At 41.0% G+C, this 25,000-nt stretch overlaps 1 protein-coding gene across 2 annotated transcripts in view; it reads left to right on the plus strand.

Moving 5' to 3' along the window:
* The window catches only part of LOC109402450 (uncharacterized), a 79,942-nt gene that overhangs the window by 20,850 nt on the left and 34,092 nt on the right, over window positions 1–25,000 (plus strand). The gene's annotated exons all lie outside the window — the stretch shown is intronic.

Genomic DNA, 25,000 nt, shown 5'->3' on the forward strand with positions numbered 1-25,000 from the left:
GTACTGCATTCATCATCAACTGACAGATCTCGTACATCTGGTTATCGTCGTAGTTACCAAATAAAGTTCATAACGATTTTGCTCTTTATAGAACGGCTACTGTAACTGCTTACTGCTGATATCGAGCGTAGTCCTACGTCAAAATGAAAATCTAATCTAGAAGGTCGAGCAAAATATTCTATGAATTCAAATTCCGTGACTCAAAAGATGAATAGTCTCCCCTGGTACAGTTCGCAGTCCGCCAGTTTATTTATAAGCAAAAACCAGATAAAGGCGCTTCTTTTTTGATTGACATAAGCCGGGCGGGGAAACATCGAAAAACACGCGGCCGGGCCGCTAGTTTTATCAAACAAAGCCGGACGACACTTTTGACAGCTGCAATTTTTTTTTCGCTTTGTTCTGTTTTAGGGATATATTCCTTGCCAAGGGTCATTTTCATGCTGCTCTAAAACCATCATCATCTGCTGCGATGATGACGCCGCCAGACGACCGTCGCGTCACAGACAAACAGACGCAACACCTAGAACAATTTTCGTGAATATCCGTGTAGAACTGGACACACTACCTGGGAGGGAGAAACAGATGCGAAAATTATGGCTGTCAATGCAGACCTATTTCGGCTGTCATGAAATGTCACCGCAGACCTAATATAAAAATTTCCAAAAGTGGGGAGTATTGAGATTGATTATTTGCTTGAAAATTGATATGAACCTAAAATTATATTGAAAGTGATGTACAATTTAAATTAAACTTAACCTTTTTCTTAAATGCGAAAACTTATGACTTGATGACGGCACGATGGCACCCCTCCAGGAGGTTTTTCTGAACCCAAAGAGGTTTTTAGAAATTTCAGGAACCTTTCGCCACAATTTCGTCATAAATCTTCCAGGACTCCTCCAGGAGTCTCTTGTAGGATTCCCAGGGAGTTCTTGATGAGATTCTTCAAGGAGTTTATTTAGGATTCCTTCAGAAGTTTCCTCTGGGTTTCTTCCAGGATTTTTTTTCTGAGGTTCCAAGAGAGGTTTCTTCTGGGATTCCTTTTAGAGCTCTTGTCAGGATTCCTCCAAGAAGAACTCCCGGGATTTTCAGAGAGATTCTTTCCAGGAGGTACTGGTATTTTAGGTAATTTTTCTTGAGATTTTTACAGGAATTCCTGTAGGAACTTCATGAGGAAATCCATAAACAATAAAGGCAGAACGAACTTCTCGAAAGAATCGTGGAAGTAGTTTTTGGAGGAATCCCGGAAGAGATTCTTGGAGGAATTTCGGAAGAAGTTCCCAGTGGATTTATCGTAGAAATCCTTGAAGGAGTTCTTGAAGCAATCCCAGTAGTAGTTCCTGAAAGAATCCCGGAAGGAAATCCTGGAAAAATCCCGAAGAAGTTTTAGAGGAATACAGAGCTCCATGGGAATCTCACACAAAACTCCTGGAACAAATTTGTGGAGAAACCGCGGATGGAATGGATCACTTAAATAACTAAAACGGTCGCTATGGAATGAATAGATAGCGCCTTGGATAGCGCCACCGTAGCCTTGTGTGTTTGACATAACTCGACTACTGTCATAATGTTAATGGCCATATACAATGGCTTCTTTGTTTACATGCGGAGATTGCGAGAAAAGTTTGCTTCATTGGATCCATTTTTATGGAATCCCATAAAAAATTATTGGAAGGGTGCCACTGTGCCGTCATCATAATCAGCATACTTTCCCACGCACCCGAATCGTAAACAATAAGGCCACGAAACGTCAAACGTCAATTTATCATAGCAACCCCCGTATGCACTGCCCTATAGGGGACTGCACTGTTTTGATTTTGTATGGGATTTTGACGTTTCGTGGCCTTGTTGTTTACAAAATTTCTGTAAGAGTGAAAGAGAAGGAAAGATTTTCATGCAGTGCCCTATAGCAGCCCTCATATTAGCTGCTGCTGTGTTCACACTGTTCATACTGCATATTCGCAAACTCGGCTTGATTTCCACTTCCGGATCCAACCGGCAGAACGTTATCCACCGGGATCTTTTGATTCCCTCGATAAGGCAACGAAAAAAACTGAATGCCGGACACGTAACGCTACTTCGGCCACAATATTTCACGTGACAGTTCGTTTTGAAACTTCCCGCGCGCGGAACGAATTTCAAATTCGTCAGAGTCACGCACTGGCTTCAACAAAATCAACGAAAACATCGGTGACACGTAAAACAAAACTTGATCATTATGCGTGTAGCATGATTTGATATTTTTTTCCGCGTCAATTATTTTCTTGCGTCGTTGCAGTCGCTACAATATTGATTTCGTGTGTAGTATTTGGCTCTCCCTCCCAGCACACTACCATCACCTGGTGAACATGTTGCACGAAACACTGCGTTGTGCAACAATGTCAACAGAAGGCGCTAGTATGAAACGTCAAAGAAAAACGATGCGCGTGTCTCTGGTTGTAAACGACACAATTATAAAGATTTAAAATGGCCGTTTAAGGACAGACTTGTAAGAATCCCAAAATGGCCGCCACAATTGCCGACTTTGGTACCTACTCACGATTTTGAGGGCACAAATCACTTTGTAAACAAAACCAGCGCACCTGAGCTTCTTATTTTAAGCTTATCACAAGTGAGCAAGAACAGAATAATAAAACGGATTGCTGTTTGAAGCTTGCTTCTTGAGATTTGTACGTTTGAAGTATTGATGCACTATTGAAGCGGGATTTCAAGACGTTTGTCCTTAAAGCGTGGTCGATGAAAATTTTGCCAGTGTTTCGTCTTTTTGTCTGTGGGTCTTTCGCGATGAGACACTACGTGGAGTTCCAGTATGCACATTGCACATGGATGGATGCGACACATTTTTTACCCTGCTGCTCGCTTGTCACGAAAACAAACAAACAAACGGCGATAGAGGGCGCACGATAGCGACTCGCTTGCTGTGTCCCACGCGCACTCTGGTGCCATGCCATTTCTATTGTTGTCGCATTGATGCAATGAAAATTGCATACCTACGAGCGCAAATGCATGCGGCTGGCATAGGGAAATATATGTAGAAGAAAAAAAGACGAATGAACAAACTTATCGTCCTAGCAGAAGCGGCACGACCTGACGGCGACGGGTGGTGTTCCACTTTTGGTGTAGAGATGTGGGCGCTGCCTGTTTTGAAAATTATGTACACGTTTGCCGAGTTATAGGCGTAAAATTGTCACATAAATGTCAGTCAGCTGCGCGTCCGAACGGCGGCGTCGGCGACGGCGACGTGATACGTATGAGATAGTGCCTTTCATTTGGGCGAAATAGCTCTGATTAATGATGCTTATAACGCGGACTATTGTGGCGAACATGTTAATAATTCATTATCAATACTCTACAGAACTATCTTTCATGGATCTGCTGTAGAATGTTGCATCGCATAAGTAATGTGGTAACAAGTCTCAGGTAACAACTCATCGATAACGCTTGTAGATTCTTCTTCTTCTTCTTTATGGCTCTACGTTCCCACTGGGACTTGGCCTGCATCGCTTCAACTTAGTCTTCTTTAAGCACTTCTACAGTTATTAATTGAAAGGCTTTCTTTGCCTGCCATTGCATGAATTTGTATATTGTGAGGCAAGGACAATGATACACTATGACCAGGGAGTCGAGAAAATTTTCCCGACCGGAACGGGAATCGAACCCGCCGTCTCCGGATTGGCGATCCATAGCCTTAACCACTAGGCTAACTGGAGACCCTACGCTTGTAGATCTTGGCCTATACATGGTAGAGTTCTAGCACAGACAGACTTCTCACTCTACTCACTTCTTATCGTTTACCTTTTCAACTGATAATTCAAATACAGTAGACGTTCGCTCGGTGCAAACGGTTTAACTGCAATGCTTTTTAACTGCAAGTCCGCTAAGTGCAACAATTTTGCAGTTATCGCACCGCTATCTGTCAAAAACAAAACGTCAACAGAGTTGCGATGTTTTTCGGATGCACTACACCTGCATTGCGATGTTTTTGAGTGCATTCTGGCTGCGTCCAACAGCATTTGACAACTGTTTGAAGGCTGTCAGTCGTTGCAGTTAGCGAATTTCATTCGGTAAGTGAAACGTAAACATTTTGCACTTATCGAACGTCTACTGTATTCTGTAGTACGCAAATCGCTCGCTAACGGCGCTCGTATCGTTTTCACTCTTGTTTGACGTTTGCTCACTACCGCCATCTAGGGGAACCAACGTATTTTGGACACAGCAACGCGCCAATATTTTTTGGACACTTACGGCAAAAACAAATGGAAGTGTCCAAAATATATTGGCGTAACGCTGTGTCCAAAATACGTTGATTCCCCTACTCATTGGATTTCCGAAATACAACGCTATTAGCATTGGGCGATTATGCTTTCTTGACGATAATTTAAATCGCATTGTGATAAGTCTGTTTGTCTGTGATTCTAGGATGATCTAGAACATCTTTGGAAATCTCCATTCCATAAAACTATCTTTTAACCTTTGGTAAGCAGCACTCTACAAGAACCACATGAACATCTTCTATGGACTGAAGGGTGTTGCAACGTATCTGTTGAGAACAGAGCATGTATGGGCACCGACCATTTAGCAGGGCAAATAGAACGCTAATTTGTACCATTTGTCACATGCTACAAAGCTGTAATGATGCTTTATTATTATATTAAAACATAAAAACATTTAAAACACTTACAACTTCGGTGATTTCTCCACATATAAATTCAAATAATCTATACGCGCCCATTCTGTGCCTTGTTTTCACTTATTCTATTGTGTGACATATTTGACAGAACGGGACTAACAGAAAACACGAAGTATAAAACAATACACCTGTAGACAACCAACTCCGACACTGCACAGGGGTTCGCAAGCTACATTCTCACGTAACAGTATCAGTAATGTAGTAACAACCCATTGATCACGCTTGAACATCTTATTTAACCGTTATTGCGGAGATTCCACCTGTTTAGACTCCTGCGCGAAAATTAGTTGCGTGGATTTTCCTTGCGTGAGCCCACAGATATAAAACCAGACCGCGTCCTGGTGAATATTTTACGCTGTGTTGTTAGGTACACATTTGGTGGTAGTGTTGCATTGTAAACAAACATTTATAACGCCCCTACGCTGAAAATGAGCCTAATAATTTATTTGCGTCGGAATCTATAAATCTTCACAACGGGCAATATGTGTCCGACAAACTTTTTGCTTTTTTTTACACCGTGCTTTTTAAATGGGCGCTGGGTATTCGGGTACCCTGTCGGCCACATAAGGGTTAAGACCTATATTCGCGGTAACAACAATCCATTGATTACGCTTGTTGATCTCAAGGCCTTCAGTAATGGATGTTCTGGGATGATCTTGATCATCTTTGGAAAATAATCCCCTGCAGAATTATGCTTCATGCACCTGAAGAATGTTGTTTTGTTATCCCAGAGGTGCAAGAAATCGATTGCGATGAAAAAATCCCGTTATCATAGAGATTTAAATCCCAGTGAAAGAGTGCCCCTAATCAAACACCATCTACCTATTTGAATTCTGAGAAAACAAAACGGTGGTACTGATATGCAAAAATGTATGAAAAAAAAAACATAACATTTTTTTTTTTTTAAATGTCTAGGAACAGTTTAAAGATTCCCTAAGAAATTCCCCTTGAAATTCCTTCTGGGGTTTCTACAGTAATTCTTCTAGGGATTCCTCCACGAACTCTTCTACGAATTCCTTCAGAATTTCTCCATGAATTCCATCTACCATTTTCTTAAGAGATTCCTCCGAAAATTACTTCTGGAATTCCTCTAGGAATTCTTCCTGGGATTCCTCTGGGAACTCCTGCAGGGCTTTCTTTACAAATTCCTCCATAAATCCATCAAGAGATTCCTCTAGAAAGTCCGCCAGAAATTCTTCTAGAAATTCCTCTAGAGATTTCTCCAGGAGTTCCTTCTCAGGAATTTCTGCAGGCATTCCCCTAGGATATCCTCCAATGATTCCTCCAAGAATTTCTCAAGGGTTTCCTCCATGCATTCCTTCAGAACCTCTCAGGCATTCCTCCAGAGATTCCTCCAGGAATTCCTCCAAAGATTTCTCCAGCAATAACTTCAGGGATTCCGCCGAGAATACCACCAGGAATTCTCTTAGTCATTTTCCAGGAATTTATCCAGGCATTTTTCCAGAGATTCCTCCTTAGATTCTTGCAGAGATTTCTCCAGAAGTTCTTTGAGCGATTCCTCTAGGAATTCTTCCAGATATTCTTCCAGGAATTGTTTCAGGGAGTCCTGCTGGAATTCCACCATGAATTTCCCAGAAGCTTTTCCAGAAGATTCTCCTGGGATTGCTTCAGGAATATTCTTGAGATTCCTCCAGGATATCATCCATGAATTTAAACAGGGTCTGCTTGAGGAATTTCTCTAGAATTTCTTTAGGAATTCCTTCAGGAATCTCACCAGAAATTAATCTAGAAAATCCTGCATAAACTCTATCAGAAATTCATCAAGGAATAACTTCAACAAATCCTTCAGGGATTCCTTCAGAAATTCTTTCAGGATTTTCTCTAGGAATACCTTCTGGATTTTTTCCAGGGATTCCTCCCAAATTTCCTTTAGGAATTGCTGCAGGAGTTCCTCCAGAAACTCCACCAGAAATTCCATTTAGAATTCCTCCAGGAACTTCTTCAGGGATTTTTCCAGGGATTTCTCCACGAATTTCACCAGGGATTCATTTAGGGATTCCTTCAAGAATTCCACCAGGAATTTCAAGGGTTTTTTTTTCAGAAATTGCTTGTAAAGTTTCTCTAGAGATTCCTCCAAAAATTCATTCAGTTATTGTTTCAAGAATTCGTAGATATTCCTCCAGGAGTTCCTTCAGGGATTCCTCCAGCAAATCCCCCAGGAATACCTCCAAGAATTTCTGCAGGAATTTCTCCAACAGTTTTTTCAGGAATTTCTCCCGGAATTGCTCCTGAACATCCTCCAGAAACTATGTCAGCAATTTCCCCAGGAAACCCTCTAGAGGTTTCTTCAGAAATTTTTCCAAAATTACCTTCAAGATATTTTTAGGAATTCCTTAAGGCAATTTCTTCAGGGATTTTTCCAGAGATTTTCCCAAAGATTCCTCCAGGAAATCCTTCGAAGATTCCTCCAGAAATTCCTCCAAGGACTCTTACAGGAAACCTTCTAAGGATTTCTTCAAAAATTCTTCCAGGATTTTTTCAAGAATACCTTAAAGAATTTCTCAGCAATTTCAGGAATTATTTAATAAATTTCTACAAGGATTCCTTCAGATATTCCTTCGAGGATTTCTTCAGGAATACCTGTAGAAATTCCTCTAGGAATTCCTGCAGGCATACATCCAGAATTTTATCCAGGAATTTTTCCAGACACACCTCCAGAAATTCCTCCAGGAATTACCACAGGAACTCCTCCAGGAATTGTTCCTGAACATCCTTCAGAAATTATGTCAGCAATTCCTCCAGGAATTTCTGTAGGAAATCCTCTAGGGGTTTCTACAAAGATACTTCCAGTAAATTCTTAAAGGATATCTTCAGCAATTTTTCAGGGATTTCTCCAGGAATTCCTCCAGGATTGCCTCAAGGAATTGCTTCAGGGATTCCTCCATGAATTTATCCAGATACTTTTCCAGGAATTCCTTCAAGGATTCTTCCAGGAAATCCTCCTGGAATTCTCAAAAGATTTTTCATGAAATTCTTCAGGAATTCCTCTGAACATTTTTCTAGCAATTCCTGCAGGAATTCTTTCAGGATTGCTCCAAAAAATCAATCAAGAAATTTCTCCAAGAATTATGCCAGGAATTTGTTCAGAAGTTCTGCCTGGCATTCCTCCAGGATTCTATCTAGAGATTTTACCAGGAATTTCTTTAGGTATTTTTCTAAGAATTCCTCCACAGATTTCTTTAGAAATGTATCTGAAACTTCTTCTAGGTATTCCTCAAGCGATTTCTTCAGAAATTTCTCTATAGATTCCTCCCAGAATTTATCCAGGGATTCCTCCAATAAAACTTTCAGGAAATTCTTTCAGGGATTCCTTCGGGAATCACTCCAGGGATTCCAAGATTCCTCCATGCATTCCTGTAGAAATTCCTCCATGGGTTTATCTAGGTGTTTGTCCAGGTATTTATTCAGGAAGTCTTTCAGGGATTACTCCGGGATTTTTTTCCAGGGATTGCTTCAGGATTTCTTCAGAAATTCCGCAGAAGTAACTGTGACTTTCTTTAAACATATAAGTACTTACATGCTAAAAGTGCTTTCAGGCATTTCTCCAGGGAATCTTTCAGGAATTTACCCAGCGAAGAGTCTTTTCTAAATTCTCCCAGGGAATCCTCCCGGAATTTCTCTAGAAAATTCACCAGGAATACCTCTAGGAATTCCTTCTTAAATTCCTCCAGACATTTCACTCTGAATAAATTCTTGGATTATTTTTTTCAAAAACTCTATTATTTGAGAGTTTTTCGAAAAACCTGCGGGAGATTCTTCAAGAATTTCTATAGGTAGGGTGAACGATAGGGATAGGTTATGGTAGCGGTAGAGGATAGTGTTGAGGGTTGGGATAGAGCGTGGGATAAAGGTTTAGGATAGAGGGCAGAGAACACGGTTTGGTGGACGGTGCGATTGTAAGAATTGGATAAGATGAGATTTTCTGAGGTGTCTATCAGGAATTCTATCCGGGATTTCTTCAGGAATTCCTCTCTAGAATCTTACCAGGATTTCTTCAGATGTTACTACCGCAATTGCTGTAGGGATTGCTCCTGGGATTGCTTTAGAAAATCCTGAAAAGATTCTTTTAGTTATCCTGTTCGCCATTCTTTCAGGGATTTGAACTCCTTCAATGATTATTTCCGGAATTCCTACTGTTATTCCATTAGGGATTCCTAACGAAAAGAAATATGAAAGAACATAGATTGCTGCCAAGCTTTCTGTGGGCAACCTTAGATTTTCTAGGTATTTGTGCCGGAATTTCTGATGGAATTCCTTCAAAAAATCTTTTTGAGCTTTTTCAGGGACTTCTTCAACAATTCTTTCCGGGATTTCTTCTATGGTTCTTTCAGGAATTCCTGCTGAGCTTCCATCCGAGATTTCTGTCATGATTGCTCTAAGGATTTCATCAGGTAATCTCTACGGGATTTCTTCAGGAATAAAGTAATCCCTGATTTAGGAAATCTTGAAAGGATTTATTTCAGAAATTGTAGTCGGCATTACTTCGGGGATTCCTGCTGGAATTACTTCACAGAATGCTCCTGGAATTCTTTCAAAAATTTTATTATATTCACAGAGTCCTAGTGTAATTCTTTCAGGTATACGTGCCAGGATTTCCGCTGGATTCTTTGAAAGATTCTTGTCGGATTTTTTAGGGATTGCTCTCGGGATGTCTCCAGTAATTCCTCCCGGGATTTCATCTATGATTCTTCAGCGTGAGTTACAGCTAATGAGAGTGGGAGAATGAGACAAAAATAGAGAAACGGAGAGCAATATGCTTTTTGATGCAATTAGATATGTATCTCTAGTAAACCATGACGTCCTCAGACAGTAATTTTCTTATTCTTCTTGAGTAGCAAACTTTGCTGATTCTTGGCGTGCTGATTGCATTCAGCAATACAAATTACTGAGTATCAGTAATTATTTTTCAACTTGCTGAACCATCTAGCAATTTTGACAGTTGATCAGCAAAGTTGTGCTGAAATTCAGCAAAAATGTTGCTGAAATTCAGCAATTTCTTTTGCTGATTTTTGGCGTGCTGGAAGCATTTCAAAAATGTTGGTGTGTTGGCTACCATCACCAGTTGATCAGTTGATCACTGGGTTGGTCCAGTAGTTTCCAAAAACAACTATAGGGTTCATTTATATATTACGTAACGCAAAATTTGGCATTTTTAGACTCCCCTCACGTAACAACTTTTGTATGGGATATTTTGAATTTGTATGAAGCATAACACAGCTCTAGACCCCCTCTTCCCGCGTAATATTTGAATGAAAATGAAGCCATATCTTTTAAATATTTGCATATCTTTTCAATATTTGCTATTTATTACTATCATGTCATCTAATGGAAGCTGTTTTAGTTCTGGACTCTCTCTCTAAGATGATGATAGGAATTTAACAAAAATGCTTACAAGGACTTAGCCAGGTGTGTGAAGATGAGAGGTTCTATATAATTGTAGATAGTAGCGACATCTGCAATGGCGATGGAATACACGCCTTTACAACTTCATCAACGATTTTTCCATAGTTCATGCTATGCTATGAGTGATTTTATACTTACATCCATTTTACCATTTTACCCCTCCGGTCCCAAAGGGTTAAATGACGTCAAGAACGTATTCTTCGGATGCACCGTTTCCCGCTGCAAAGTGGGTAGACATATCATTCCAAGATATCGGCAAGATACTCGAGAAGCGAAAATACACCTCGCCTATTTGCGAGGAAAATTGATGGCAGTCAAACTGATTTCCCGACACACAAGGCACCGCGGTACTGCAAAACGGCGAGATTGATATGCCAGATAGTGCGATTTTTGCGCGTTTCTCTTTTCGGGCTCTAGCTATTTTCTCAGCTGTTTTGGAGAGTGAGTGCAAAACGTGGTAGGAATAAAAGTGGGAGTGTGCATGCCTCGTGTAGAGGTCCTTATGCCTATAGGCCAGAGCAAAGGCGGAAGACAGTAATTCTTATCGCTGAAGACTACTTCCCGAGAGGAAACGTGTTCAAACAATGTTAAGCACCGCACCTGCCATCCATTTCGCGAGGAAATGCCACAGTATACAGAAAGTGCAAGCGGTTGGGGCACTGTCCGATTAGAAGAAGGTTATGGTTCAGGAAATTCTGTAGGAGAACTTTTTGCATATACTATGTCCATTTCCTTTCGTGTGTTTGATACAAAAACTAACAAAATATATAAAATATTCGCTGCGGAGTTTAGATGCATCCCTGCATTGACAAACCTTTCTATTCGGATCGACTAAAGAGTATTTGTTCTCAAGTATCATTGAACTACACATACCTAGCAAGATTCAATTAAATTTGTCAGCCCTTCTGTTTTTTTGCTTCTTTGATTATCTTGCATACGAGCTTTGATGCGATTTTTTTCTTGAACCCTTTCGCGTGTTGGTTCTTCATTACCGCGACAAGGCTTTCAATTAATTAGCGGCTTTCCCTTTTCCATCATCACCCTTGTTCCGATTAAAATCTTTCAAACACGATTCTTGCCAATCAAGAAAAAAAATCTCAACAGGAAGCCAAACATCGATTTAGACGGGTATGTTCCCATAATTACTTGCATTAACTAGCACACGCTAATCGTAAAACTGCAGTAGGACCACATGCAGTCCCTCTCCATACATAGTCGTCAAACCAACAGCTGACTCTAAAATTATCGCCATTCCACTAATGGCACCCGGTGGTGGAATGCCAGCAGCAGGGAAAAAGTCTTGGAATAAGGAAGACTGATTTTGTAGACCGGCTTCACGCATCGGTTATGGGACCGTCCGACACGCAATTTCGCATGTCTAGACGAGATCGCTTGTCATCACCCGGTGGACGTCTAATGATACAGTTTACTTTACGAGACGTTTTAAAACAGCTGATCACTTATTTCTTGAATGAATGTCGGAAATGAGAAGGTTGAGGAAACTGTGAATAAGCAATACTCTCTCACTTCGCAAAGCTATTGATTTGATTCCCCAGGGTGGTCCTCGACGGTCCTAAGACTTTGACCATGCTCGACGAGGAGCTGCAAGCACTCGGAGTTTTCGAGCGACACGTGCTAAGGATGATCTTCGGCGGCGAGCAGGAGAACGGTGTATGGAGGAGAAAGATGAACCATGAGCACGTTGCACTTTAGAGCGAACCCAGCATCCAGAAGGTGGCCAAAGCCGGAAGGATACGGTGGGCAGGGTATGTTGCAAGAATGCCAGATAGCAAAATGAGCGGAACAGGTGGAGCGTGACCTGGCGAGCATTGGGCGTGACCGAGGATGGACAGCGGTAGCCACAAACCGAGTATTGGGTTTTTAAATTTTGAAAAATGTATCGATTTTTTGATTTTATACGAAAGAGCACCTTTTTCTGAGCAACTATGATTTTTTTCAGATTTTTAGAACTTTATTTTGGCACCTTAAATCAATTTCAAAGAGATTTTTAGAAATCACCTTTTGACAGCTGGGCAACTGTTTGACAGCTCCGCCCAGTACAAACTGCGACGAGGGGTTATTCGACAAATCGCTCCCATACATACTTCAAATTGATTTTTAAATAGGTTACCGGGCACCAAAATTCATGAAAATTTGGATTTCGGCTCAGTTTGATATGCAGATTCAGAATATCGAATTATCTCAACACCGTTAAAGAAGCCAATTGTGGGGTACTATTGTTAATTATGTCTTATCTTAAATATGATATTGAGCAAATAAATGTATGTAATGTGCATTTTTATTGCAAACAATTTATTTAGTTTCGAATGAAAAAACTGATTTTGGTTTCTCAATGGTGAAGATGATGTCAATGACGACTTCTTCAACCTTAAAACCGGTAGTTAAAAATGGAAAACCACTATAATCCGTTTCTCTACAATCAACATTTGAATGAACTTACCCAGATAGAGCTTTTTTCGCGTTCTGTCGTGGGCACAATTGGGAACAAATGCAGCCTTCAACAACTTGTCCTGCAAAATGCCTGCAAAAAATGTTGTTTTTCCACTACCACTCACCTCACTGATCTGTGCAGGTGACAAATTGTAGTAATTGAAATTCATCTCATTAAAATGGAGATCCAATGCTGCCGACATAGGTAATACAAAACAGCCATTCCCACTTGCCATCTGGCCCATCTCTGGCACGGTGGTTCCCGTTCCACTTCCGCGGTACCAAAACCAAAAACACGGTACAAAGCTCAAGTGCCGCTTTATACACTGAAATAAATTTTGTTGTTGTTTCCACCGAATCCATGGTAAAATTAAGAACTGTACCAACAATTTTCAACCGAATGCAAAATTATGTTAATTGTACTGAAACATTGTCAATATTACCATGCGTGAAGTACCATTGACTAAAAACATTCTTGATGTTACTATTTTGACATTGTATTTTTGACCATGTTTATCTAAGACGCGCAACATTCAAGTCTACATGGTCGAAATTACAATGCCCAAATAGTAGAACCAAGAATGTTTTTAGTCAACAGTAATACACGCATGGTAATATTAACAATGTTTCAGTACAATTAACAGAATTTTGCATTCGGTTGAAAATTGTTGGTACAGTTCTTAATTCTACCATGGATTCGGTGGAAACGACAACAAAATTTATTTCAGTGTAGTAGGTACAGACGTGCAGCACCGTGGCAGGCACTCATATTTGTATGTAGGTACCTACCACCTAGTTAAGTTACAACTCAAGTTTCAAAAAGCGGCGACGAAAAACGGGAAACGGATGCAAGCGCCGGTAAATCCCTATACTTGAGCACCTTTTCTCTGCTCTCAGATGTTCAGCAGTAGTGGCGGGGCGGCCAAGAGGCAAGCACTGTGGTTTGGGTTGGCATTATGGCGCAACTTGCTCGGTGGAACATGTCCCCACAGCAATGTGTGACCGTATGTGTAGTGTCGGCATTTATGTGGTACCCCCATGTACTGTCAGTATCGTCTGTACAGACATAAACTATAATGTAGGGGTTCTAGGGGCATAACGTTCCCGGGGTGGTAAAACGGGAAAAACCTCTTCACATTTTTCCCAGATGCAAGCAAACTATAGATCTAAAATTGATCCGGTCAAGCCTAAGAACGACTGATATTGTCGAAAGAAAAGTGTGGAAAACGGAATTGCCCCATTCACAAGAAAGGCGACCATTTGAAATGTGAGAACTTCAGAGCGATCACCATTTTGAATGCTGCCTTCAAAGTGCTATCCCAGATCATCTTCCGTCATGCTCGCCAAGTCACGCTCTACCTGCTCTGCAGGGTTGTTATCCGGCATTCTTGCAACATGCCCTGCCCTCCGTATCCTCCCGGCTTTGGCCACCTTCTGTATGCTGGGTTTGCCGTAGAGTGCCGCGAGCTCGTGGTTAATCTTTCTCCGCCAATAATCGTTCTCCTGCACACCGCTGAAGATCTTCCTTAGCACGCGTCGCTCGAAAACTCCGAGTGCTTGCAGATCCTCCTCGGGCATGGTCCATGTCTCGTGCCCGTAGAGGACCACCGGAGGTTCTTCTGGAGCCCGTAGTAGGCCCAACTTCCGCTGATGAAGCGCCTCCAAATATCACGACTCACGTTGTTGTCAGCCGTCAACAAGGATCCGAGGTAGATGGAGTCCTCCACCACCTTGGAAGTATCCTCGTCTATCGTAGCATTACTACCCAGACGAATCCGGCCGTGTTCGGTTCCGCAATACAGCATGTACTTTGTTTTTGAGGCATTCACCACCTTTGCTACTTCACATTTCAAATGTTCTGGCAATAATGTCCATGTCGTTCGCAAAGCACACAAATTGACCGGATTTTGTGAAAATCGTTCCCCGGCTGTTGAGCCCGGCTCGTCGCATCACACCTTCCAGAGCGATGTTGAAGAGTAGACATGAGAGTCCGTCACCTTGTCGCAGTCCCCGGCGAGATACGAATGAACTGGATAGTTCACCCGAAACCCTTACGCAGTTTTGCACACCGTCCATCGTTGCTTTAATCAGTCTAGTCAGCTTCCCAGGAAAGCCGTTTTCGTCCATGATTCTCCATAGCTCTGCGCGGTCGATACTGTCGTATGCCGCTTTGAAGTCGATGAACAGGTGATGCGTTGGGACCTGGTATTCACGGCATTTCTGGAGGATTTGCCGTACGGTAAAGATCTGGTCCGTTGTCGACCGGCCGTCGATGAAGCCGGCTTGATAACTTCCCACGAACTCATTTGTTTTAGGTGACAGACGACGGAAGATGATCTGGGATAGCACTTTGTAGGCAGCATTCAAAATAGTGATCGCCCTGAAGTTCTCACATTCCAAATGGTCGCCTTTCTTGTGAATGGGGCAGATTACCCCTTCCTTCCACTCCTCCGGTAGCTGTTCGGTTCCCCAGATCCTGACTATGAGCCGATGCAGACAGGTGGCCAACTTTTCTGGGCCCATCTTGATGAGTTCAGCTGCGATACCATCCTTACCAGCTGCTTTGTTGGTTTTGAGCTGGTGAATGGCATCCTTAACACCCCTCAGCGTGGGAGTTGGTTCATTTCCGTCCTCCGCTGCACTGGCGTCGTCGTTTCTTCCGTTGCCGTGGGCTCCAGTGCCTACGTTCTCCACGCCGTTCAGGTGCTGATCGAAGTGCTGCTTCCACCTTTCGATCACCTCACGTCCGTCCGTCAAGAGGCCTCCGTCTTTATCCCTGCATATTTCGGCTCGCGGCACGAAGCCGTTGCGGGATGCGTTGAGCTTCTGATAGAACTTCCGTGTTTCTTGGGAACGGCACAGCAGTTCCATTTCTTCACACTCCGCTTCTTCCAGGCGGCGCTTTTTCTCCCGAAAGAGGCGGGTCTGCTGTTTCCGCTTCTGTTTGTATCGTTCCACGTTCTGTCGAGTCCCTTGCTGCAGCATTACCGCCCTCGCTGCGTTCTTCTCCTCCAAAACCGTTCTGCACTCTTCGTCGAACCATTCGTTCCGTCGATTCCGTTCCACGTACCCGATGGTGCTCTCGGCTGCGTCGTTGATGGCTGCTTTCACTGTACTCCAGCAGTCCTCTAGAGGGGCCTCGTTGAGCTCGCCCTCGTCTGGCAACGCGGCTTCGAGATTCTGCGCGTATGCTGAGGCGACATCCGGTTGCTTCAGTCGCTCTAGGTTGTACCGTGGCGGTCGCCGGTACCGTACATTGTTGATGACGGAGAGTTTTGGGCGCAGTTTGACCATCACCAGATAGTGGTCGGAGTCGATGTTGGCGCCACGATAGGTCCTGACGTCGATAATGTCGGAGAAGTGCCGTCCGTCAATCAGAACGTGGTCGATTTGAGATTCCGTCTGCTGTGGTGATCTCCAGGTGTAACGATAAGGGAGGCTGTGTTGGAAAAAGGTGCTACGTATGGCCATATTTTTGGAGGCGGCGAAATCAATGAGTCGTAGGCCGTTTTCGTTCGTCTGCTGGTGGGCGCTGAACTTACCAATCGTCGGTCTGAATTCCTCCTCCTGACCTACCTGAGCGTTCAAATCTCCTATGATGATCTTGACGTCGTGGCTTGGGCAGCGATCGTACTCGCGTTCGAGCTGCGCGTAAAATGCGTCCTTGTCATCATCAGTACTTCCGGAGTGTGGGCTGTGCACGTTTATTATGCTGAAGTTGAAGAATCGGCCCTTGATCCTCAACCTGCACATTCTTTCGTCGATCGGCCACCAACCGATCACGCGCCTCTGCATATCGCCCATCACGATGAAAGCTGTTCCCAGCTCGCGTGTGTTGCCGCAGCTCTGGTAGATGGTATGATTACCTCTAAACGTTCGCACCATGGATCCTGTCCAACACACCTCCTGCAGCGCTACGATGCCGAACCCGCGGTCCTTCAGTAGATCGGCGAGTATGCGGGTGCTCCCAATGAAGTTGAGAGATCGGCAGTTCCACGTACCGAGTTTCCAATCGCAAGTCCTTTTTGTTCGCTGGGGTCGTTGCCGTTGGTCTCGGTTCGTATTATTCTGTTGCTGATTTTCCGTTACAATGGTTTTTTACGGCTGGCTCGTAGGGCCTGACACCAACCCCCTACTTTCCGGAGGACCATAGTGCACAGTTGAGCTTAGAGTCCTTCCCTGGCACTCGGACGTTGATCAGCCGCCCCTAACATGGGGATCAGACGCTGTTGTGAGCCGCTCCTCCTGGAGAACAGACGCTCAGGTTTGCCGAAGCAAACCCCCCCTTCCCTGTCAGCCTATGACCAAAGTTCCCACCGGGGTTGGTTACCCGATCTTCCCTAAGGTTGCTCATAGTTTCCGGCCGGTACCGCGTGGAGGTAGGGATAGGAGTTGCTGGGCAGAGGCTAGTGGATCACAATGGGATCTGAATTGCGCAGCATACCCAGCCTTTACCGTGCCAAGTTAGGAATTCATCTAGTAATATATACTAATATTCCTCCTGGAATATCTCCAGAGATTCCTCCGAAAATACCTAGAGGGATTGTTTCCGAAATTGTTTTATTTTACCAATTAATAAAAGCTAGCTACACCTTTTTTTAAGAGTTTGGTGGAATTATTTTTGATAAAATATTTAATGAGCCCTTGTAGAAGTTTTTTTTAATTGTTTTGGTTTATTCCGGGTAAAACTGTTTGTATAACTTTATTGAAGAACAACTGGTGGAATTAAAGGAGAAATCTCAAATGTTTAGGGACTAAAATTGCAAGCCCTAAAGAACACTTTTGCCCTGGATGGATGGCATCTTAAATAAATGCAAAGGAATTTCTGGTAAATATTTGTGGTCAATTAAAAAGTGTTTTTTTTTTAATTCCTGGAAAAACTTTTGCTTCTGTGTTTAAACAAATTTTGGAAGCAATGTGTGGAGCTTTTTTACAGAATGCCTATTAAAATTCTGATAGTACTCTCTTTCTAAAAAAAAATAATCATGGAATGTTCATTAAAATACCAGAGTTTAGCAACTTGACAGAAGGCATTGCATATTAAAATTTAAAAAAATGATTTTTTCCTCGAATTTTGATAAATTTACTGACTAACTAGTAGTACAACGACATTTGTTGTTGCTTTAAATAAGGAGGACTTTCTGAAGATAAAGATGAAATTTTCTGATAGAAACATCAGGCATTTTAAAACTTCTGACTTCATTTACCCTCACGTCATGAACCAGCCTAAATTAAGCTTAAGCGAAGCTTATTTAATTGTCAATGGCATTACTTAGTTATTTCTTGGAGTACAACGGAATCGTTTAAGGAACTCGAGAGGCATCATTATTTTCTTGAGGAATTTATCTAGAAATTAATTTATGAGTTCTTCCAATAAATTTTAAGTCAATTCTCTGGGCAAGTTTTAAAGTTATTATTAAAAATAAATAAATAATTGTTTGAATAAGAATAAAACAAATCAAATCTTCATTGATTGATTGATTGATTTGTCTTTATTAGAGAGACTTTCAGCCCTTGGCTGGTTCGTCTCTTATCAAATCTTCATTATATTAACAAAACTAATGTGTCAACTAGCCTAGGGCTTAAAATCTCGTTAATACAGATAAAAAAAAAGTGATAACAGTGAATATGTGTGAACAGTGGAAAAAATCCATGGATGCACCTCAGGAGCAGAAATTGTTTGAAGAATCTCAGCAGATATTGCTAGATAAATTCCATAAGAAATTCTCGGAGAAATCCTTGGAGGAATCCCTAGATAAAACGGCTCAAGAAATTCCTGGAAGAATCCTTGAACAAATTACGGGGGAAGAATTACACCAGAAATTTTAGAGAAGGAATTTCAGGCGAAATCTTAGAAGGACAATCCATACAGAAATCCCTAGAGCAATCTCAGCAGAAATACCTGGAGGAATCCCGGAATTCTTGGAGGAATATGAGGAGAAATTCTTTGAAAAATGCTTGGAGCAATCCCTGAAGAAATCTCAAGATACATTTATAAAAGAATCCTTAGTGAAATCTCTGAACGAATATATGTAAGAATCTCCGGAAAAATCCTCAGATGATCTCGTTGAAGAAATCACAAGAGGAATATCTGGAGGAATCCTAAAAGGAATCCCAAAGGGATTTTTAAAGAAATTCCTGTAGTAACTGCTACAGTAAATGCTTAACATATCCCAGTAATAATTTATACAAAAAAAAACTTCACAGAAATTCCTGGAGTCAAATTAAATGCGTGAAGAAATCTCAAAGGCATTCTTCGAAAAATACCAAACAAAATTCCATGAGAAATTCTGTTAGGAAAGGCTGGATTAAGTCTCTGGAGGAATTGTTGGACAAATTCCTGGAGGAATCCCAAATAGATCCCAAAAAATCTCAGTATGAAATCCTGAAGGAATCCTAGCAATAATACCTGGGAGAATCCCAGAAATCTGGCGTCATCCACGGTATAATGTCTAGAAAGAAGATGGTATAGAATACAGTGATGATAAGTTGCATTATTTCAGAACTTACCTACTATCATGTTAGTTCAATATTTCCCATTCCAATATTTTGAGGTTTATGCTCTATGCCATAGAGTCTATGGTTATCTCTGTTCCCAAAGATTCATCAGGTTGATTCTGTTTCAACTCGATATGTCTGTTTTTGTTGAGAACTCCATTTCAAGCTATTTTTCAAGCCTACCGATAACTACCGATTTTTATTCAATAATTCTACCGATATCGAAGAAAACCATCTGGCCACCCTCAGGCGTCACCCAACCGCGTTCACTCTTGCCACTTGCTAACCAACGTCAGCCTGGGTAAGTTGTGTGTGCTGCACGTGAGGGGTGATTCCTTCCCAGGGAAATCCTAAACTCCACATTGGCGAATTCCTGCCAGTTTTTCGTTCAATTGCGAAAAAATTGAACTAATTTATTATTTTGCTGGGAGGAACCCCTCTTCAATTTGCATGCGGAAGTGAGAAAATTACGACAACACAAAAAAAGTGAGAAATGTGGTGTGATATTCATCGTGGGCTCCGGATGGTGCATGCTTCCGGATGATTTTTTGTGCTTGGACAATTATCGAGGAAGAAATAAAACACGAGAAAAAATAAACTAGCAGCAGTAACTGGTAAGGAAAAGCTATAGTGATTCTGTTATTTTGTGCTTACAGCGTGTTGTTTGCCGTGGGGGAAAACCTCCGGCAATGTCCGCTGCCGAAAAGCAAGGTTTTCCTTGCTGTTGTTTTGCATCGTGCAAATGTCGGATCGGAAGCTTACAGCATGTTGTTTGCCGTGGAGGGAGAATCCCGACAATGTCCGCTGACGAAAAGCTAGGTTAGAAAGATCGCGTTGTTTTTTTTTCGTGCAAATGTTGGATCTGAAGCAAAAGGGTTTTGCCTATTCAAAATTACACTGTTGAAATTGCTTTGACATCCATGTGCACAACAGAACATGTGCTGTTGTGCACATGGATGTCAAAGCAATTTCAACAGTGTAATTTCCCACATGGCTTGGTTAGCCAAAGCAAAATCAAGAAATTGACACTATTGAAAATTGTTTTTATTTTTTCACATTTTTCAGCTAAAATTTCATTTTCAAAAAACATGGTTATAATAATCCCAGACATTGAGTTTAGGCACTATAACGTCATGTACGTTAGCTTATATGTTTAACGATCAGTTTTCGATTGAAGAACATTAAAAATAAAAGAAAAGAAGCATGGCTCGATTATCCGGGGTGAAATAATTTTGTGGTCAAAGCTGTTCCGTTGTTGCTCATTTGCCATTTCAAATGACCGTACATTTTTTTACACAGTTTTTGAATCTGGACCTGAATATCGCTTTTCTGTGATTGCATGGAAAAGCAAGAGCAACGATGCCTGAACCAAGAATGCAGGAACGAGATTTGTTTCCCCATTTCCACCAAACAAACCAAAGCCAATGCAATTCGTTGCAAAATGACGCGTTACGCCATTCGGTGGTGTGAAAAGCAATTGAAATATTTACGCTAAATTAGGCACTCAAGCCGTTGGAAAACAAACGAACGTGAAAAAAAAACCATCAAGTGTCACAATATATCCACAATTTATTTATTCCGATGGGGAGCTGAGCCATGTGAGGTGCCACAAATGCGACTAGTTTTCCACACTGACGACGTGCATGGGGTTTTTAGTACAATCCGAGCAACAAGTGGCGAGGAAGTGTGGAGCAATCAATTCTAAATTGACGGCTTTCATCAGGGAAATTAGTGGCCCGCTTACTAATCGAATAAGGCTTCCCCGTTTGCACTGTTGGTGTAAACCTGCTTGGGTTGCTAAAAATCTGCATTTCTAGCTGCATTCTTTGTTAGCACGAACTCGTTGACCCTCCAGTACCCAATGTGGCATTAGAATGTACTGAAATGGAATTCATTTTCTAATTTATTTAAAATGCATATTATGTGAATATACCGGAAAACGAGAAAAAACTTATTATTGGTGTGTTCGATCTACACTAAGAAATACTAAAAACAAATATATAAAAATACTAGCTGTACCTGGCAAACTTTGTCTTGCCTACTGCGTTTTTTGACGTTTCAAGTTTCTATCCAAGACCAAGCCCCCGGTCACAAAATGTATGGATGATTGATTTTCAAAACTCTCATTTTTGCCATGTTTTTTGTCTCATAAACCTTCCTTGGGTGAAAACTAACAGAACAAAACAAAGACAACCCAAATCGGCCGTTCCGTTTGGGAGTTATGCGCGGTCCCACGTATGCCACTGCATTTTTATATATATAGATGGAACGAGCTCACCAACCAACTCGGTCACAATACAACGCATAGTTTATTCGTGACGGTTTGACCCTGCCTATCAAGGTGGGTGGAATCACGCACACGCAACCACATACAATGAACATAAGGTACCGGCCAGAGTGGACGCGTTACGGAAATTTGCACGCAAAGGAATAACAATCAATAATAAGGAGCTGTCAAATCGTATGGGAAATCCGCGCTGCGTCCATGTGTTCGTTCAGAGTATGCACATTAAAAAATAACGTTAGAGCAAAAATAAAACATTGAGTATCGAAGGGTTATGGTCCCCCGTTCCATCGGAAGTTGATTAGGTGATTAGGTGGCCATAGAGGGAGGGCAAGTCCGTGGAATATAAATCACCACCGGAAATTTACGTTGCATGACGAGGAAGTCATTCATTAGTAAACGGACGCGACAAACACACACTACTGGGTAGCACTGGTGGACGGAGGCCAGCGCACAGGGTTCGCGTTGTTGCAACGAAGTGAAGGTGGCTGGTTTAGTTATACGCTTTTGTTTATCCTGCTCCATATCCTATAAAATGTATAATCAACGATGTAGGCAGTGTTGTGGATAGTCTATACCAACATATACAATACATGTATCTGCTTGGAATGAGTACACTACTTTAGAACGGAAACTGATGCATTGCGGTGCAATGTTTTTGCACCTGAGGATGGCAATTAAAAGAAGATTTATTGACACTGATGGGAATGATTCAGTAAGAATGCACAGCAGCGAATTTTATCGCAACAATGCAATAGATAACATACAGATTGAATAGGTCGGAGATAGGATAAAATATTATGCATAACCTTGATAGAAATGCAGAATTATTTAAAAATACAGGGGATAGACAAATTGATAGGGACAGGTAAAACTGTCACTTTCCAAAAAATGTTCAACTAACTGTAACTTTTCGAAAAATGCATCAAATATTTTCAAATTTGCACCGTAACTGAAGGTTAACTAGTTGTGTATCAGTGGTAAAAATTTGAAAAACATCGGGCACGAAGTTATAAGGATTCTAGAAAAAGGTATAATTAACAGATAGCCAAATTTGAGCAGCTATATCTTTAGATTTAATGCACCGCATGCAGTGAAATATTGACCATTTATGACTTATATAATGAGCTTTGAAAAACTTGACTTGACTTGAAATTATTAAAAAGAGAAAAAGTTATAGCGATTTCATTTATTTTATGATTTTTTAAGTCTTTTTATGCATTCCATTACTTTTTCAATTTATTTCCGGCAATTTTGTTACTTTCCTTCAACACGTTTTTATATTCAAGCCAATTAGAAGGAATTTATATGAACTATTATTAGCATCATGAATATTGAAACGATGTTGAAGTTTTGAATAATTTGGTGTTTTATCAGAAAAATAATCTAATCGTTATAATTTTCTTCCGTGTTAAGAATTTTAGGTTAAGTCAAAAGTTTTTCGTAGGTCTTTATACAGTCATTAATGATCAAAATTTCATTGCATTCGGTGCATTGAATCCGGAGATATAACAGCTCAAAGTTAGCTATCGGCTAATTATACCTTTTCATAGAATTTTTTAACTATAAATTTGAGAATATTTGATGCACTTTTCGAAAAATTACAGCTAGTTGAACATTTTTTAGAATGTGAAAATTTTGCCTGTCCCGATCATTTTATCTATCCCCTGTAGGTCCTCAATATATGATAATTTTCTAAAGTACTATTGCAGCACATTTTAAAATATTACGGCTCACTGCAAAGATATCTATCTCCAAAACTTCTTTTACTTTTCTTTTACGCTTAAACTTTTTGTTCAGTAAGATCATACCAAGAGCCGAGAGAGTCTGTGTTCGATTATCGATTGGTCCATGATATTTGCGTAAGGGAGAATACATAGATGACGATGCATTTTTAAACATTTCTTGACGTTTTCCTTGTAGCATATTTTTCCATAATTGATATATGGTTCGATACACTATCGAATAATACCAATCAACTCCGACACATCCCACTTCCACCCCTGTGGAGTAATTCCGTATATATTATCGAGAATCCAGAATGTATCCGGAAAAATCCTGGAAATCCTAGGAGGAATTGTGGAATAAATCCTGGAAGGAACCTTGGGAGGAATCCCGCGAAGTTTCCCGGAAGAAATTCCTGAAAGAATCCCTAAAAATTTGGGAGTGTTTTCAAAGGGAGTCCTTTCGAATAACCAAGAGGAATTCCTGAAAGAATCCCGGGAGAGATCTCTGAAGGAATTCTGGAAGAAACCCAGGAAGAAATACCAGGAGGATTCCCATTACGAAATATCAGGAGAAATCCCGGAATGAATCCATGAAGAATCTCGGTAGGAATCCCCGAAAAAAGTATAGAAAAAATATCGAGAGAAATCTTCGAAAAAATCTCGAAAGGAGTCTCTGAAGAAATCCCTGGAGAAATCTCCGAAAGAATCTCGGGAGGAATCCCTGAGGAGATATTTGATAGAATAATTTAACAAAAATGTGAGGAATCCCTGAAGAAAACTCAGGAGAAATATACCTAAAGGAATTTCGAGTTAAAATCCAGGAAGAATCCTGGAGGAATCCCTGATGCAATGTAGGGAATAATTCGTAAATGAATCCTGGAATGAATCCTGGGAGAAATGCCTACAGAAATTATGGAAGGAATTTATAATAGAACATCTGAAATATCCCTGAACGAATCCTGAAGAATTCTCTGAGCAAAGCTCGTTGGGAGTCCCTATAAAAAAAACCGTTAAGGATCAATGAATCAATCTCGGAAAAAAAAATCGAAAGATATCCATAAATGTATTTCAGAAAACATCGAAGAAGAAATCTCTTGAGGAATATTTGAAGTAACCCAGGGAGGAATCCCGAATGAAATCCCTTGAAGAATTTCAGACATAAAATCAGGAGGAGTTTCTAAAAAAAAACGGGAGAAATCCGCAAAGGACTCGTATGAGAAATTAATGAATGAACCCTGGAATAATTCCCTTAAGTAATTCCTGAAAATCCCTGAAAACTCAGGAGGAATTAGTACATACTGGAGGAATCGCAAGATAATAATGTTATTTCTGGAAGAATCGGTGAAAGTACCCGGAAGCAAGGATGTTTTCGATCACCTGGCAATCATTTGACTCATTTATCCACAGCTCAGTCCAGAAGCATAATATTGAAATGAGGTGTTCGGCAAACTTGTAGATAAGTGTTTTTCCTACAATTATCACCAAGGACGCCATATCCTAACTCTCATATATACGGCGTGAGAGCGCTAGTACCACCTACTCATACTAAACGATCTAAAAATCCGATCGTTTAGTATAAGTAGGTGATACTAACACTTTTACGCAGTAAATATAAGAGTTAGAATATGGCGTCCGTGGTGATAATTGTAGGAGAAACAATAATCTACAAGTTTGTCGAACATCACATTTTAATATTAGGCTTCTGAACTGAGTTATAGACAAATGAGTCAAATGATTACCAGATGGTCGAAAACATCCTTGCCCGGAAGAAATCTCGAGAGAAACTCCTATAGGAATCCCGGGTGATGGGATTCTATGAATGAATTTCGGGGATATAAATGTCAGAAGGGACTCTGAAAGGAATCTCTAATGTAATCCTGGGAAGAATTCTTAAAAGAATCTAAAATATTTCCGGGGGAAAGCTCAGTA

The sequence above is a fragment of the Aedes albopictus genome, chromosome 1 (genome assembly GCF_035046485.1).
Source record: "Aedes albopictus strain Foshan chromosome 1, AalbF5, whole genome shotgun sequence".
NCBI classification, from domain to species: Eukaryota; Metazoa; Arthropoda; class Insecta; order Diptera; family Culicidae; genus Aedes; species Aedes albopictus.